We start from the raw sequence: 14,888 nt of genomic DNA on the forward strand, positions 1-14,888 counted from the left end.
TCAATTTTTCAGACTTCTACCTCTGCTCCATCCAGATTACTACTACCACACATACCACATTCAATCTTACTTCCTCATTTCTTTCCTACACTAGTGCCCCCACCTGGAATGCTCTTCTCTTGTTAATCTTAAATCATGCTTTCATACCCAGTTCTCAAGTGACATCTCACTTTAGTTCAACTTTTCTCAAACTCCTACTATCTATTATGAAGTAGGCATTGCATTAGATTATGGGGCCACAAGGTCAATGATACACAAACATGGTTTCTGACCTCACAGAATTCACATTCTTGGAGAGAAGAAAGACAAGAAAACAAATGGAATACAATGTGATCAGAGAAATCACCTAGTGGTATGGGAAATAGAGATGCCTGGGAGAATTTAGGGCAATTTATATATTTTCTATGAAAACTTCCTTGAACTATTCACTATACCCATGTGTATTTCCCAGGAACTCTTAATATGTTTGAAGTCACTTAGCTTAGTTCATGTTATTTTTGTGTCTCAACCAGATTTCAGGCCCTTGTGTTTAAGAACCATGTTCTTTTGTATCCCACCCATTGTAAGTGACGTTTCATAATACTTATCTGGCTTAATAGTTGGTTGCTTGCTTTGGGGTAGAATGGAGTTGGAGAAAAAGCTTTGGTTGGGGAACCAGGAAACACTGGGTTCTAATTTTAGTAATGGCATTTGCTAGTGGTAGACTTTGGCAAGACTATTAGCCTAAGTCTCAGTTCTTCTTAAAATGGAGATAAGAACATTTTTTTCACAAGTTGTTATGATTTAATTAGATAATTTAAGTAAAGTGCCTGGTTTTAAAGTAAAATTCTCTTTCTTCCTCCTCTATTTTCTGAGAGGACTGTTCTTTGTGTCTCTCCACAGCTAAAGTGGCCATATTTTTACAAATGAAAAATCTGGACACTAGCTTTGAAAAACTTTTTTCCAGTTTGTGAATTTATTCATATAGAAAGTCTTACAAAAACATAAAAATTAAACCTCATCTAGAGCTTGCTTCTTGAGGACAAGGATCATGTCTCTTTTGTTCAACATTGTAACAGTGCTTATCTCATAATAGGTATTCAACAAAAATCCAAGGATAGAACGAATACATTGATAATAGTAAATTTATATAAAAAGGATTATAAGAATTCACTAAAATCGGTTTCAAATATCAGAATAGGTCAGGCATGATGGCTCATGCCTGTAATTCCAGCACTTTGGGAGGCCGAGGTGGGTGGATCTCTTAAAACCAGGAGTTCGGGACCAGCCTGGCCAACATGGTGAAACCCCGTCTCTACTAAAAATACAAAAATTAACCAGGTGTGTTGATGCATGCCTGTAATCCCAGCTACTTGGGAGGCTGAGGCAAGAGAATTGCTTGAACCAGGGATGAGGAGGTTGAGGTGAGCAGAGATTATACCACTGCACTCCAGCCTGGGCAACAGAGCAAGACTCTGTCTCAAAAAGAAATAAAATAAAATACAATAAAATATCAGAATATTTGAAATTTAGACTGTCTCAAAATATCCAAATCAAAACTGTATACTCTTGGCTTCAATATGACTGCCTGTGGCACGAACCCACTGGCTTAGAGGAGCTTGATTGAGGACGATTGGCAGTAAGATTCCACACTGAAGGCAGCTGCCCCTGACAGGGAAGTGGGGCAGCTGCAAGCAGGATAGGTGGAGAAATGGTAGTTTCACACAGTGAAGTCTAAAAATGCCTCAAAATATTGATTTTAGAGAGGAACAGGAAGAGGGACACATATCTAGCCAACTCTTCCTGAAAAATAAAAACTGAGGCTTTGACTCATTGGCAGGGGACAGGTAGCAACACATTTCTCCAATATTTTCTGTTTTTTTGAAATACTTTTATACACATTCTGTCATTTGATCTCTACAATAACTGTGTAGACTAGGTAATTCAGTTCAATAACATTTGAGCATTTTCTAGGTCCTAGTTACTGTCCTTAGTACTATGGGACATGAATACGAATGTCATTGTTCTTTTGCTATAATAATAATTACCATGTATTGGGCTCTAACTACTTGCCAGGCACTATACTAAGTTTCATTATTTGTTTTTAAAATATATCATCACGTTTATTCCTCAAATAATCTATGATATTGCTTTTTGTTTGTTTGTTTTGCTTGTTTTAGACATAAAGAAACTCATGCTTAGAGATATTAATAACTTGCCAAGGTCACATAGTTAAGAAGTCATATTAACACATAAATAAAAAGTAAGACATGGAACTCTAACCTGGGTTTCCGTGACTTCAAAGCCCTTGTTCTCTCAACAGGTTACCAAAAGATGATAGTAGTAATTTGGCTAACAGTTGATCAACGCTAGAAATATGTCTCGAATCCCATATGAAATAAAATAGAATATACGTTTAAATAATAAAAATGTTGTAGTCCTTGCAAAATAGGCATTTCTTACACCAACTTTTTTTTTTTTTTTTTTTGACACAAGATCTTGCTCTGTTGCCCAGGTTGGAGTGCAGGGGCATAATCATGGCTCACTGCAGCCTTGACCTCACTGCAGGCTCAAGCAATCCTCCTGCCTCAGCCTCTCGAGTAGCTGGGACCACAGGTGCACACCACTACACCTGGCTAATTTTTTTATTTTTTGTAGATACAAGGTCTCACTATATTGCCCACACAAGTCTCGAACTCCTGTACTCAAGCGATCCTCTCGCCTTGGCCTCCCAAAGTGTTGGGATTACAGGCGTAAGTCACTGTGTCCAGCCTCTTACACCAACTTTTGTGGACAGCCATTTGGCATTACATATCAAAATTTAAAATGCTTAACCCTTGAACTAGCAATTCTACCTTTGTAATTATTGAGTGACTCTAAATAGGCAAATATAGCGTTTTAGGCTGGGTTCTTCCTGAAACAGTCGCTGAGACAAGGCAATGAGTATAAGTAGTTTATTTGGACAGTGACCCCAGAATCACTGGTGAAGGAGTAGGGAAATGAGAAAGTGAAAGGAAGGAAGACCATACACAATGCAAGGTTACTAATGTGGGAAAGTGAGGCTCAATCCCACTCAAAGAGACTATATAAAATTTGTCTCAGGCCGGGCGCGGTGGCTCATGCCTGTAATCCCAGCAATTTGGGAGGCTGAGGCGGGTGGATCACCTGAGGTCAGGAGTTTAAGACCAGCCGGACCAACATGGTGAAACCCTGTCTCTACTAAAAATACAAAAAATTAGCCGGGTGTGGTGGCGGGTGCCTGTTATCCCAGCTACTCAGGAAGCTGAGGCAGGAGAATCACTTGAACCCGGGAGGTGGAGGTTGCAGTGAGCCGAGATCGCGCCATTGCACTCCAGCCTGGGCGATAAGAGGAAAACTCTGTCTAAAAAAAAAAAAAAAAAAAAAAAAAAATTGCCTCAGCGGTGCCTTACCCAAGGAAGTTGGGATATTTACAAATTCCTATCCATCATTGGATGGTGGGCTGCTGGGGAGAGGGGGTTGTTAATGCCTTATACCCACCTGTGGACCAAGCTCTCTCCTACCACTGAGAAAGCCTAAGGCATAGTCACAGGTGGTCGAAGTAAAGATTTCACTATGTTTAAGGAAACAATGAGTGCCAAGGGACTATCAGTGGGGCACCCACAGTATCTGTTGTAGTAGATTAATGTACAAAGGTGTTAGTTGGGTCATTGTTTGTAACAGCAAAATACTATAAACAACTGAAATATATTTTACTTCAGAAGGGAGGGGTTAAGGTTGCCTAAACAACCTACGACAAAGAGAAGTGATTTCTTTTAAGTTTATTCAAAAACTTAAACCCAGGGGTCCCTCACTAAGTCTGGAGTATCAGGAAAATCCTCTTTGGGAAAGTGACAATAATCAAGTATATGCTTTGGGGAGGGAATGCTGGAGGGAAACAGTCCAAGGAGAGGAAATGGCATTGCTAAAGCCCTAGCGAAAAAGAGGCTAATGTGGCTGGAATAGAGAAAGAAACAAGGAAGACTGGCTTCCTGAGATTTAAGGGATAGGCAAGGGCCAGCGTAAGTGGTACCTTGTGGGATTTGGGACTTGATACTGGGGACAATGAGAAGCTATAGAGGGGTTTAAGTTTTTGCAGCACTACATCAGGGTAGTGTGGGATAAAAATTAAAAAAAAATTTTTTTTTAAGTTTTTGCCACAGATTTTTAGAATGATGGCTCTGGCTGCAGAATAAAGAAATAGGAACCCACAGTACACTACATAGCCTCCAAGTTCTTTGATGGTTTCAAGTGAAGAATATCAGGTTGTCAGGAATGTATCCGAAGCTTGGATTATTTAACATGCTGATTATTGTTGTATTTAAACAAAAAAATTGATATATTCTTTTCAAATAATAAGAGATACCTTTAACTTTTATTACCTAATATGATTCAACAAAGGATTTTGTTAATGAGAATTTTTAAACTGTTCTAGAACTTTTTTTTTTTTTTTTTTTTGAGGTGAAATCTTGCTTGCTCTGTCACCCAGGATGGAGTGCAATGGCACGGTCTTGGCTCACTACAACCTCCACCTCCCAGGTTCAAGTGATTCTGCTGCCTCAGTCTCCCAAGTAGCGGGGATTACAAGCGTGCACCACCATGCCTGGCTAATTTTTGCATTTTTAGTAGAGACGGGGTTTTGCCATTTTGGCCTGGCTGGTCTCGAACTCCTGACCTCAAGTGATCCGCTTGCCTCAGCCTCCCAAAGTGCTGAGATTACAGACATGAGCCACCGCACCTGGCCCTAGAATTGTTTTTATACATAGGAAAGACTTTTCATGAGTTTTAAAAAATTAATATTCCACATATAAAGATGACAACTGAAGGACTTTGAATTAAAATAAAGCTAATTATTCTATTTATATGCTGTAAAATATTTAAATTTACCTTATTAATGTTCAGTCAACTCAATTTGAATAAATAAATCTTTATCAAACAATTAAACCTATTTTCAACTCAATTGAGTTTCTCTAAACACTTAAATTGCATTTATAAATTCAATACATTTTCTTTTCTTTTTCTTTTTCTTTTGAGACGGAGTCTCACTCTGTCCCCCAGGCTGGAGTGTAGGGGTGCGATCTCGGCTCACTGCAAGCTCTGCCTCCTGGGTTCATGCCATTCTCCTGCCTCAGCCTCCCGAGTATCTGGACTACAGGCGCCCACCACCACACCCAGCTAATTCTGTTTTTGTATTTTTAGTAGAGACGGGGTTTCACCGTGTTAGCCAGGATGGTCTCGATCTCCTGACCTCGTGATCTGCCTGCCTCGGCCTCCCAAAGTCACAGGCGTGAGCCACTGCGCCCAGCCCATTTTATTTGCTTTTTAAGCACTTTAAATAGTTGGCCTCATAAGCAAAACCTTTCTAAGTTCTTAAGTTCTTTTAAATATTAGAATACTACTTATAAACAGTAAAATTATTTTATAAGCCTAAAATCAATTACTCAATTACATATTTTTAATTGTGAATTGGAAGGTCAAGTGTCAGATTATCTAAAATGCAAAGTTATCTAAAATTATAAATAGTACTTTTTAAGAAGACATGCCTAAATTAATATAATACTCAATTTATTTAAACACCACCTATCTCAAATACAACAAGAGTCTCTGAAAGTATCATTGGAGATACAGATTATCTGAGGTATGGTGTCACAATTCTGATTCAGAGGTAGCAAGTTCTTAGAGTCTTTGGTTGTTGAGGCCTTTGATTTGTAACAGGAGGAGTAAAAACATTTCATGGATGGTACAAATAAGACCATGGAAACCTGCAAACAGAATCTTTCTTTGATTACAAATGAAGTGAATAAATAGAAACATATGAAAATCCTGGCTCCTCTGTGATCACAGAGCAGCTGATTTTTTCTGGGTTAATCTACAAACATAAAAACTATTTAAAAAATAAATGCATGTATTTGCTTCATTGTTATAGAAATACCTCTTAAATGTTCTAGATAGTGAAGATGTAAAGGTCAGTAGTCCAAAACAGACTTTTGGTAAAAGGTAAAATATGCACCAAGAGAAAGAAAAGGAAGCAAATTCTCTGAGCAAAGGATTCACTACAGAGCTAGAATGTTAACGTGCTGCTGATGAGATCAAGGTGTTTATCAAGTCTCTATCAGTTATGTCAAACTATCTCACTTATGTAATCAAGGTGACTAGGATATAATGGCCAGAAGTTTACTGAATTACATTTTTAACTTTAGATTTTTTTATTTTATTTCTGAGATTTCCATTTGGTTCTTTTTTCTTGCTTTAGAGATTCATTTCTCTGTTGAAATTGTTTCTCTTTCTATTCATTCATTTATATCTTCTCAAATTCCTTGAATACATTTATAGTAGTTTATTAATGTCCTTGTACACTAATCCATCTGGGTCATTTGCTTTTATTGACCTTTCTTTCTCCTTTGATTTTTAGCACATTGCCTGTGTCATCTTAAATTTTTTAATTTTTAATTTCTGCCTGCAAGATATTGTTTAAAAAAACATAGACTCAATGTGTGCCTGTAGTCCCAACTACTTGGAAGGCTGAGGCAGGAAGATCACTTGAGACCAGGAGTTGGAGACCAGCCTGAGCAACATAGCGAGAGAACCTGTCTCAAAACAAAACAAAACAAAACATGCCACTAGCCAACCAAATTATGCACTGAAGTATATAATTTAACACCCTCCTACCCCCGACCCAGGACATGCCTTTTTTTTCTGTCAAGAATCTAAGGAGCTGATCACTTTGATTAAATCAATAGTTGAACTGGTCAGGGATGGGCTGCATCTTTAATTAGTTCCATCTCATCTTTGGTTTCAAATGTCTCGAGGGAAATACAGATTTTATGTATAATAGAGGGTTTCAATTTTATGCTCTGTCACACGCTGAGCCAAAATCCTGCTGCTGGATCTTCCCGTCTTCCAGGATGACTCAGTGTGTGGGGGCAACAGCACCTTGAGCTGACATACTCAACAAGGTTGAAAGGCTGAAGAGTCAGCCTGGGTAACAGAGCAAAGTGGCAGCTTACCCTGGCCACAAACCCCTACTGCTGTCACTTTCTTGTTCCCTTCTCCTCCAATAAGGACTTTAAATGCCAAATACATACAGATGATCCTATATGGTTTTGATTTACTTCGTTGTCTCTCTATTTACGAATCCAAGGAAACTGGGGTTACCAGCTCAGCAGAATGAAGTTGTTTATGGACCAGAGATTTTGTGTCTTGGGCTGCATATACCCAGAGCCATTGTTCTTGAGCCATTAAGGACCACTCCTAGCTCTTTTAAAATGATGTGATAGATTGAATTATTATTCCAATGCTTCATGACCTTCCTGTATTAGCATTCTCCGTCTATATCCTTACCATATAACTCTTTAGTGTCTTTCACATGACTAAGCAGAGGATACCTCTCCTCCTCCCAACTAATGATGTGCTTGGCCTTGTAACTTGTTTTGGTCAATGAGATGTGGGCCAAAGTGACAACTGTGCCAGTTCCAGGGCAACATATCAAGGGGCATCTTACGTTTCTGCTTACTTTCTTAGACTCCAGTGACCCTTCGTGAGAAGAACATGTCTGAGGTAGCCACTGGTCCAAGGAGAATGAGGAAATATGTAGAGTAGCCTTGAACCTAATCAGCAGTCTGAAGTCAAGACCAGTGGATTCCAGCCAAGCATAGCAGAGCCACAGCCAATCTATAGAACTATGAGAGGGGAAATAAATATTTGTGGCTATAAGCTATTGAGAGTTTAAACTTGATTGATAGGCAGCAAAAACTTTCAAATCAATGGTTCTTATTACACATTTTGCTTTTGTTTTGTTTTTTGTTTTTTTTTGTTTGTTTGTTTTTTTGAGACGGAGTGTCACTCTCTTCCATGCTGGAGTGCAGTGGTGCAATCTCGGCTCACTGCAACCTCCACCTCCGAGGTTCAAGCGATTCTCCTGCCTCAGCCTCCGGAATAGCTGGGATTACAGGTGCCTGCTACCACGCCTGGCTAATTTTTGTATTTTTAGTAGAGATGGGGTTTCACCATGTTGACCAGGATGGTCATGAACTCCTGATCTCAAGTGATCTGCCTGCCTTGGCATCTCAAAGTCCTGGGATTACAGGCATGAACCACTGCACCAGCCCTTATAAAACATTTTTTAAAAGTTTATGCTGATCTGGCTCTATTGGATTGACTAGATAGCTCATATTTACTGCCTGATTGACTTGGACATTATTTTTAGAGCCATATTTGGCTATCTCCACAATTATTATGATCATTCTAATAAAAGATTTAAAATAACTGCAATAATCAGGATGTTTGGATTTTGTATATTTAATTCTAAGGCAGTTTAATAAGTATGCATTCACGATAAAAGTTTCCCTCAATTGTTTTACATTTTTCCTATTGTTAAAAAGGCTTTTCAAATAATGGTTTTATCTCAGAATCAAAAGGCATTATATTAACTGAACATCTACCAGGCATGTGGAAAGCATAAATATATACATATACAATCTCTTTATTTAAAAACAAATTATTTTTAAGATTTGTTAATACTTTCACAAGGCAGAAAGTTGTTTTTTGTTTGTTTTTCGTTTTGTTTTCGTTTGTTTTTTTTTTACCGCAACCTCTGCCTGCAGGGTTCAAGCGATTCTCCTGCCTCAGGCTCCTGAGTAGCTGGGACTACAGGCGTGTGCCACCCCCCCTGGCTAATTTTTGCTTTTTTTTTTTTAGTAGAGACAAGCTTTCACCATATTGGTCAGGCCGGTCTTGAACTCCTGACCTCAGGTGATCCGCTGGCCTCTTCCTCCCAAAGTGCTGGGATTACAGGCATGAGCCACTGTGCCCAGCCTCTTAAGGTAAAAAGTTTAAAACACTAAAAAGAGAATTAACTGAAAAGATTTCTTCTTGCCCTGTTTTCTGGTTGCCTGGTCCACAGGCAATTATTGTTACCAGCTTTTTTTTATATTCTTCCAGTGATATTAAAAGTACATACAAATACATATTTATATGTATATATTCTTTTTCCTTGAATTTTTTTTTTTTTTAGTTAATGCAGTGCTAGAATATCATATAAACAGTTCCGTATCTTATCTTTTTTTTTTCACTTATGTTTTCAATGAATTTTTTTTTTAATGGTTGCCTTGTGGTATAGTTGAAATGAAATATATCTTAAAGATTGCTCTACAGTAGCACAGTTTCTTCATTCTTTTATTTTATTTCCCCGTGTTTGAGTAAATCTGTCTTTAGTGGGATTGCTGGGTCAAATATACAATGGTAAAGTCTCACAATAGAGTATGTCATCTCATTCCGTCTTTATAACAACATTACGAGGTGAGAGTTGTCATTATTTTCTTTTTAAATATGGGAAAACAGAAGCTTACAGAAGTTAAATAACTTTCGTAGAGTCATGAGGCTAAGAAGCTGCTGCAGAGACAATCAATCATTTCATCAGACTTCATGCTTTAAACCACTATTCTGATTATGGTTTCTCCATGCAATAATCCATGTATACATCCCTTTGGTTTAACTCACTTGTCTGATAACAGGCTCTATGCTTGTCTTGGCTTAAGTTATTTCCTGGCACAGGACAGTTCTGTAGAAAGCAGATGAACCAGGCCTCTCAAGCAAAAACCAGTAGCAGAAAATCACTTATGCGATGAGAATGAGCTCTTTTATTTTGACTCACAGAAACCAACACCAATTTGGGAAATGAATTCTACTTTTTTCTCCTTTTTTAAACTTTTTTTTTTTTTTTTCATAGAGATGGGGTCTTCTTGCCCAGCCAGGAAATGAATTTTAGAATATAATGCAGTTATAACTAATTCACATAATTTTTAGGCCTGGCAAGGTGGCTCACGCCTGTAATCCCAGCACTTTGGGAGGCCGAGGTGGGAGGATCACTTCAGGTTAGGAGTTTGAGACCAGCCTGGCCAACATGGTGGAAACCCGTCTCTACTAAAAATACAAAAATTAGCTGGGTGTGGTAGCACGCGCCTGTAGTCCCAGCTACTTGGTAGCCTGAGGCAGGAGAATCGCTTGAACCTGGGAGGCCGAAGTTGGCAGTGAGCCGATATCACGCCACTGTACTCTAGCCTGGGCGACAGAGCAAGACTCTGTCTCAAAAGAAACAAAAACAACTAATTCACATAAGTTTTAGAATAAACTTTATAACCAAACCCATATGTCAAAATAACATATTTGACAAAAAAAAAGAAGAAGCAACAACAAAAAATAGACATTCAAACCATGGCAGCGTGTAAAATAAACAATCTTACAAGCCCCACCAAATATATGATATACAGTACATTTGCTTTTTCCCCATGACACTTCCACTCTGTCACCCTTCATTAAGCAACATTATATTTTACTTAGGCACACAAAGCAGACAACTCTTTTTTTTTTTTGAGACGAGTCGTGTTCTGTTGCCCAGGCTGGAGTGCTGGAGTGCAGGTGGCGTGATCTCAGCTCACTGCAACCTCTGCCTCTTAAGTTCGGGTTCAAGTGATTCTCCTGCCTCAGCCTCCAAGTAGCTGGAATTACAGGCGTTCACCACCGCGCCCGGCTAATTTTTTTTGTATTTTTAGTAGAGACGGGGTTTTGATATGTTGGCAAATAATATTTACCTGTTATATATTATATATTTGCCTGACCTCAAGTGATCTGCCTGCCTAGGCCTCCCAAGGTGCTGGGATTACAGGCGTGAGTCACGGTGCCCCACCCTGGTTTAATTTCTTATCTCACCCAGTTGACTATGAGCTCCTTGAAAGCATGGGCCACACTGAACGAACAAATAAAAGAACGAACAGAAGCAACTTTTTTCCCAAGAGTATCTTTTATTCTCTTTCTTTCTCTCAATACGTGTAAACAAATACACACACACACACACACACACACACACATTATATTCCAGAGAATACTATACATTTTATAAATAAAATTTGTTATGAAATAATATTTTTGGAAGTTTTCTATTAGCTTAGACTTTTTATTCTCTATTTCTAGAGAGAGACCCCAGATGATAATATATAATAATGCACATTATTATGTATATAATTAGTTATGAGTTCATGTTTTGGAGGTTAGTATTCATTTGTTGCTTCTTCTTTTGCTTTTTTCATCTATATCTGGAAGGAGATGCCAATAGTTAAGATAAATATATGGGAGCAAAACTTAAAATTAAGAACTATTGTTCACTAAATCATATTTTTCTGCAAACGAGTGAAAAGATTGCTGGCAAAATATATTTTCTAAGTCTTAAAATGATGAACTGGTTTCTGGAATTTGGTTATCACGCATTTGAATTGTGAGCCAGGGTCCTTTCCTGATAATCACTATCTCTAAACTCCATAATACCAAGTTCAACCTCCACTCTAAGTTCTCAACTAATGTTGCATTTGTCTATTCATACTTTTGGAGGATAACAATGGACAAGCAAGGTGAAATTGAAATCAGGGCCTGGATCAGTCAACAAATATTCATTGAATATCTACTACATGCCAATTTTAGAGCCTGGTTTAGAGCCAACATTAGAATGGCTTGATTCTTGCCGTAGCTATCTTTCTAAGCCACAGACTTTAAAAACTATTGCTTTGAATTATACAGCATCTCGACTGTTCTTTAAAGGAAGTCCATGCACATGAAAGGATGAATGTGACACCTTGAGTTTAAAATGCAAGTTAGTGGGGGCACTGTGGCTCATTCCTGTAATCCCAGTGCTTTGGGAGGCTGAAGCAGGTGGATCACCTGAGGTCAGGAGTTCTTCGAGACCAACATGGCCAACATGGTGAAACCCAGTCTCTATTAAAAATACAAAAATTAGCTGGGAGTGATGGTGGGCACCTGTAATCCCTGCTACTCAGGAGGCTGAGGCAGGAGAATTGCTTGAACCCAGAAGGCGGAGGTTGCAGTGAGTCGAAATTGTGCTACTGCACTCCAGCCTGGGTGACAGAGCAAGAATCCGTCTCAAAAAAAATAAATAAATAAAATATACATAAACAAATAAATGCAAGTAATTAATATTAAATAGATACATATGCACACGTGTATTATGTTTTTGTAAAAATAAAAAATAAAAACATTTACACTTCCCAGTCAGAAAGGTGGTGAAATTAGAGAAACAAAAAAAAGCTGTACATATTGTGTTTATGTGTATGTTCATTGAAAAAGGCATGGAAGAATAGATATTAAACTGTGAGCAGTGGTTACCTTATGGCCAAGGGCAGAGAGAGGGAATTTTCATTTTTAATTTGTGTACTTGTATTTGAATTCTTTAAAATAAGCATGCATTACTTTTGTGGTTATAAAACACGTAAATAATAATGTTGCAGGGAGCAGTGGCTCACTCCTGTAATCCCAACACTTTGGGAGGCCAAAGTGGGAGGATTGCTTCAGCCCAGGAGTTCAAGACCAGCCTGGACAATATGCCAAAACCCCATCTTCTATCAAAAATACAAAAAACTAGCCAGGTGTAGTGGTGCAGGCCTGTGGTCCCAGCTACTCAGGAGGCTGAGGTGGGAGGATCCCTTGAGCTCCGGAGGCGGAGGTTGCGGTGACCTGAGATCGCACCACTGCACTCTCCAGCCTGGGTGACAGTGAGACCCTGTCTCCAAAAATAAAAAAAGTTTATATAAGTAGACTACATATTTCTAGCAAGAATGAATAAATGTATATGCATATATAATATATAACAGGTAGATATTATTGCTGCATATTATCTACACACACTGGGTTTACACATAAAAGGGGGAAATTCTACCTGCTGACAGTGCTCAATAACTATTTGATTTTAAAGGGATTGGCTCTCAATTTTTATTTCCTTTTTTTTTTTTTTTTTGAGACGCAGTCTGGTTCTGTCGCCCAGGCTGGAGGGCAGTAGCACGATCTCAGCTCAGTGCAACCTCTGGGGCCCAAGTGATCCTCCCACCTCAGCCTCCCAGAGTGCTGGGATTACAGGCGTGAGCCACGGCGCCCAGTCTATAAATTTTAAAGGAGTTGCTGGGATTACAGGCATACACCACCACACCCAGCTAATTTTTTGTATTTTTGGTAGAAGACGGGGTTTTGCCATGTTGGCCAGGCTGGTCTTGAACTCCTGAGCTCAAGCGATCCACCCTCCTGGGCCTCCCAAAGTGCTGGGATTACAGGCATGAGCCATGGCACCTGGCCTATGTCCTTTCTACTTTTGTGTTTAGTATCCACATTTCTGTCTTTCTAACGATATAAAAAATTTACATGAGAAGAGTTATTGATTAGATAGAACAGAGGTTTCTAAAATTTAAATTAAATTAAAAATTTAATTAACTTTTTGGTAATTATTACCACTCCCAGGCTGAGAGATTTTTTTAAAGGAGGAATTAACTCCTCTTGTAAATACTCTGTGAACCAAGGGAAGGGTATAGTTATTTTCCTCAAAAACAATGGAAATGCTTCATATTCTGCAGAAACACAATAATTAGTGTATTTGATTATTGAAAATAGTTCTGGGATACCACTGGTTCCTAGACAAATGTAGTACTTTTTCACATTACTACATGAGATTATGATTGAGGTATACGTTTCATGAAGGTATGGCTAAGGGGCTATCTTGTTCACCACTGCACCTAGCGTAGAGATAGGAAATAACGAGCTTAATGTTGGTGGAAAGTAAATTCGTTGCATATTCTGATGAAAGAACTGGCAGTGAAAATCTGAGAGAAGTTTTGTGCACTTATTTGTATTTAAAATTCTAGTTATCTAGTTTGTGCCCTGTCCTGAGTATTTAAAGAAAAAATATGCTTGTTACAGTACAGCACATGATTCGAATAAGATTGCTAGTCACTTGAGTTTTCCATGTCATTTGTGGGGACATAGGTTTGTTGATTGATGTGCTAAGATATATTAATTGTTTACTCTGTATATAGTCTGTGAGGGATACAATAAAAGCCAAATCAGAGCTTTGGAGCCTTTTTTTTTTTTTTTTAAGAAGTTCACTTTGCTGTTAAAAGAAAGTTAAAAACTGTAAAACGCAGACATTTCTATAATGAAATTCACCTTTAAAATGAAAAGAAAATGAACAGAGGACTATTTCACCCTGGTCATTTCCCTCCAGAAAATAAAACCTTTGGACGTTATTAGTTGAAACTTTCTAGTATATCTAAATAGCACCACTAACAATAGTGTGAAATTATTGAGATTATAAATACTTATTCAACAATACTTCTTAGCTTCAAATGAGGGAAGACTAGTTTTCCTCCCCAGGTTTTACTTTTCATTCATGTGTGATATCATGCTAAGAAAAAAATGGAAAATACATGTCAAAACTTAACCTTTGCAGCACACTTTATGCAGTTCATTACCTTTCAATTATACAACAATAAAGATGCTAAAAAACTCAAAGAAACAAAAAGAAGAAATGAAAATGTTACTTTATATGGGACAAGTAAAGAGTAGTTTGTTTGTTTATTTTTTGAGAGAGAGTTTCACTCTGTCGCCCAGGCTGGAGTGCGGTGGCGCGATCTCGGCTCACTGCAACCTCTGCCTCCCGGATTCAAGTGATCGTGCCTTAGCCTCCCAAGTAGCTGGAATTACAGGCGGCTGCCACCATGCCCGGCTAAGTTTATTTTTTAAGAGCAATTTCTTCTGGGAAGCAACAAATTATCTCTCAAATGCCTAGTAGCCTACATAAGGCAATGGAAACGCAATTTTAGGTAACTGACACTTTTTTTTTTGAGACGGACTCTCGCTGTCACCAGCCTGGAGTACAGTGGCGTGATCTCGGCTCACTGCAACCTCCACCTCCCGGGTTCAAGCGGTTCTCCTGCCTCTGCCTCCCTAGTAGCTGGGACTACTATAGGCGCACGCCACCACGCCCAGCTAATTTTTGTATTTTTAGTAGAGACCGGGTTTCACCATTTTGGCCAGGATGGTCTCGATCTCTTGATCTCGTG

This window comes from Pongo abelii, chromosome 9, assembly GCF_028885655.2.
Source record: "Pongo abelii isolate AG06213 chromosome 9, NHGRI_mPonAbe1-v2.0_pri, whole genome shotgun sequence".
Classification (NCBI taxonomy): Eukaryota; Metazoa; Chordata; class Mammalia; order Primates; family Hominidae; genus Pongo; species Pongo abelii.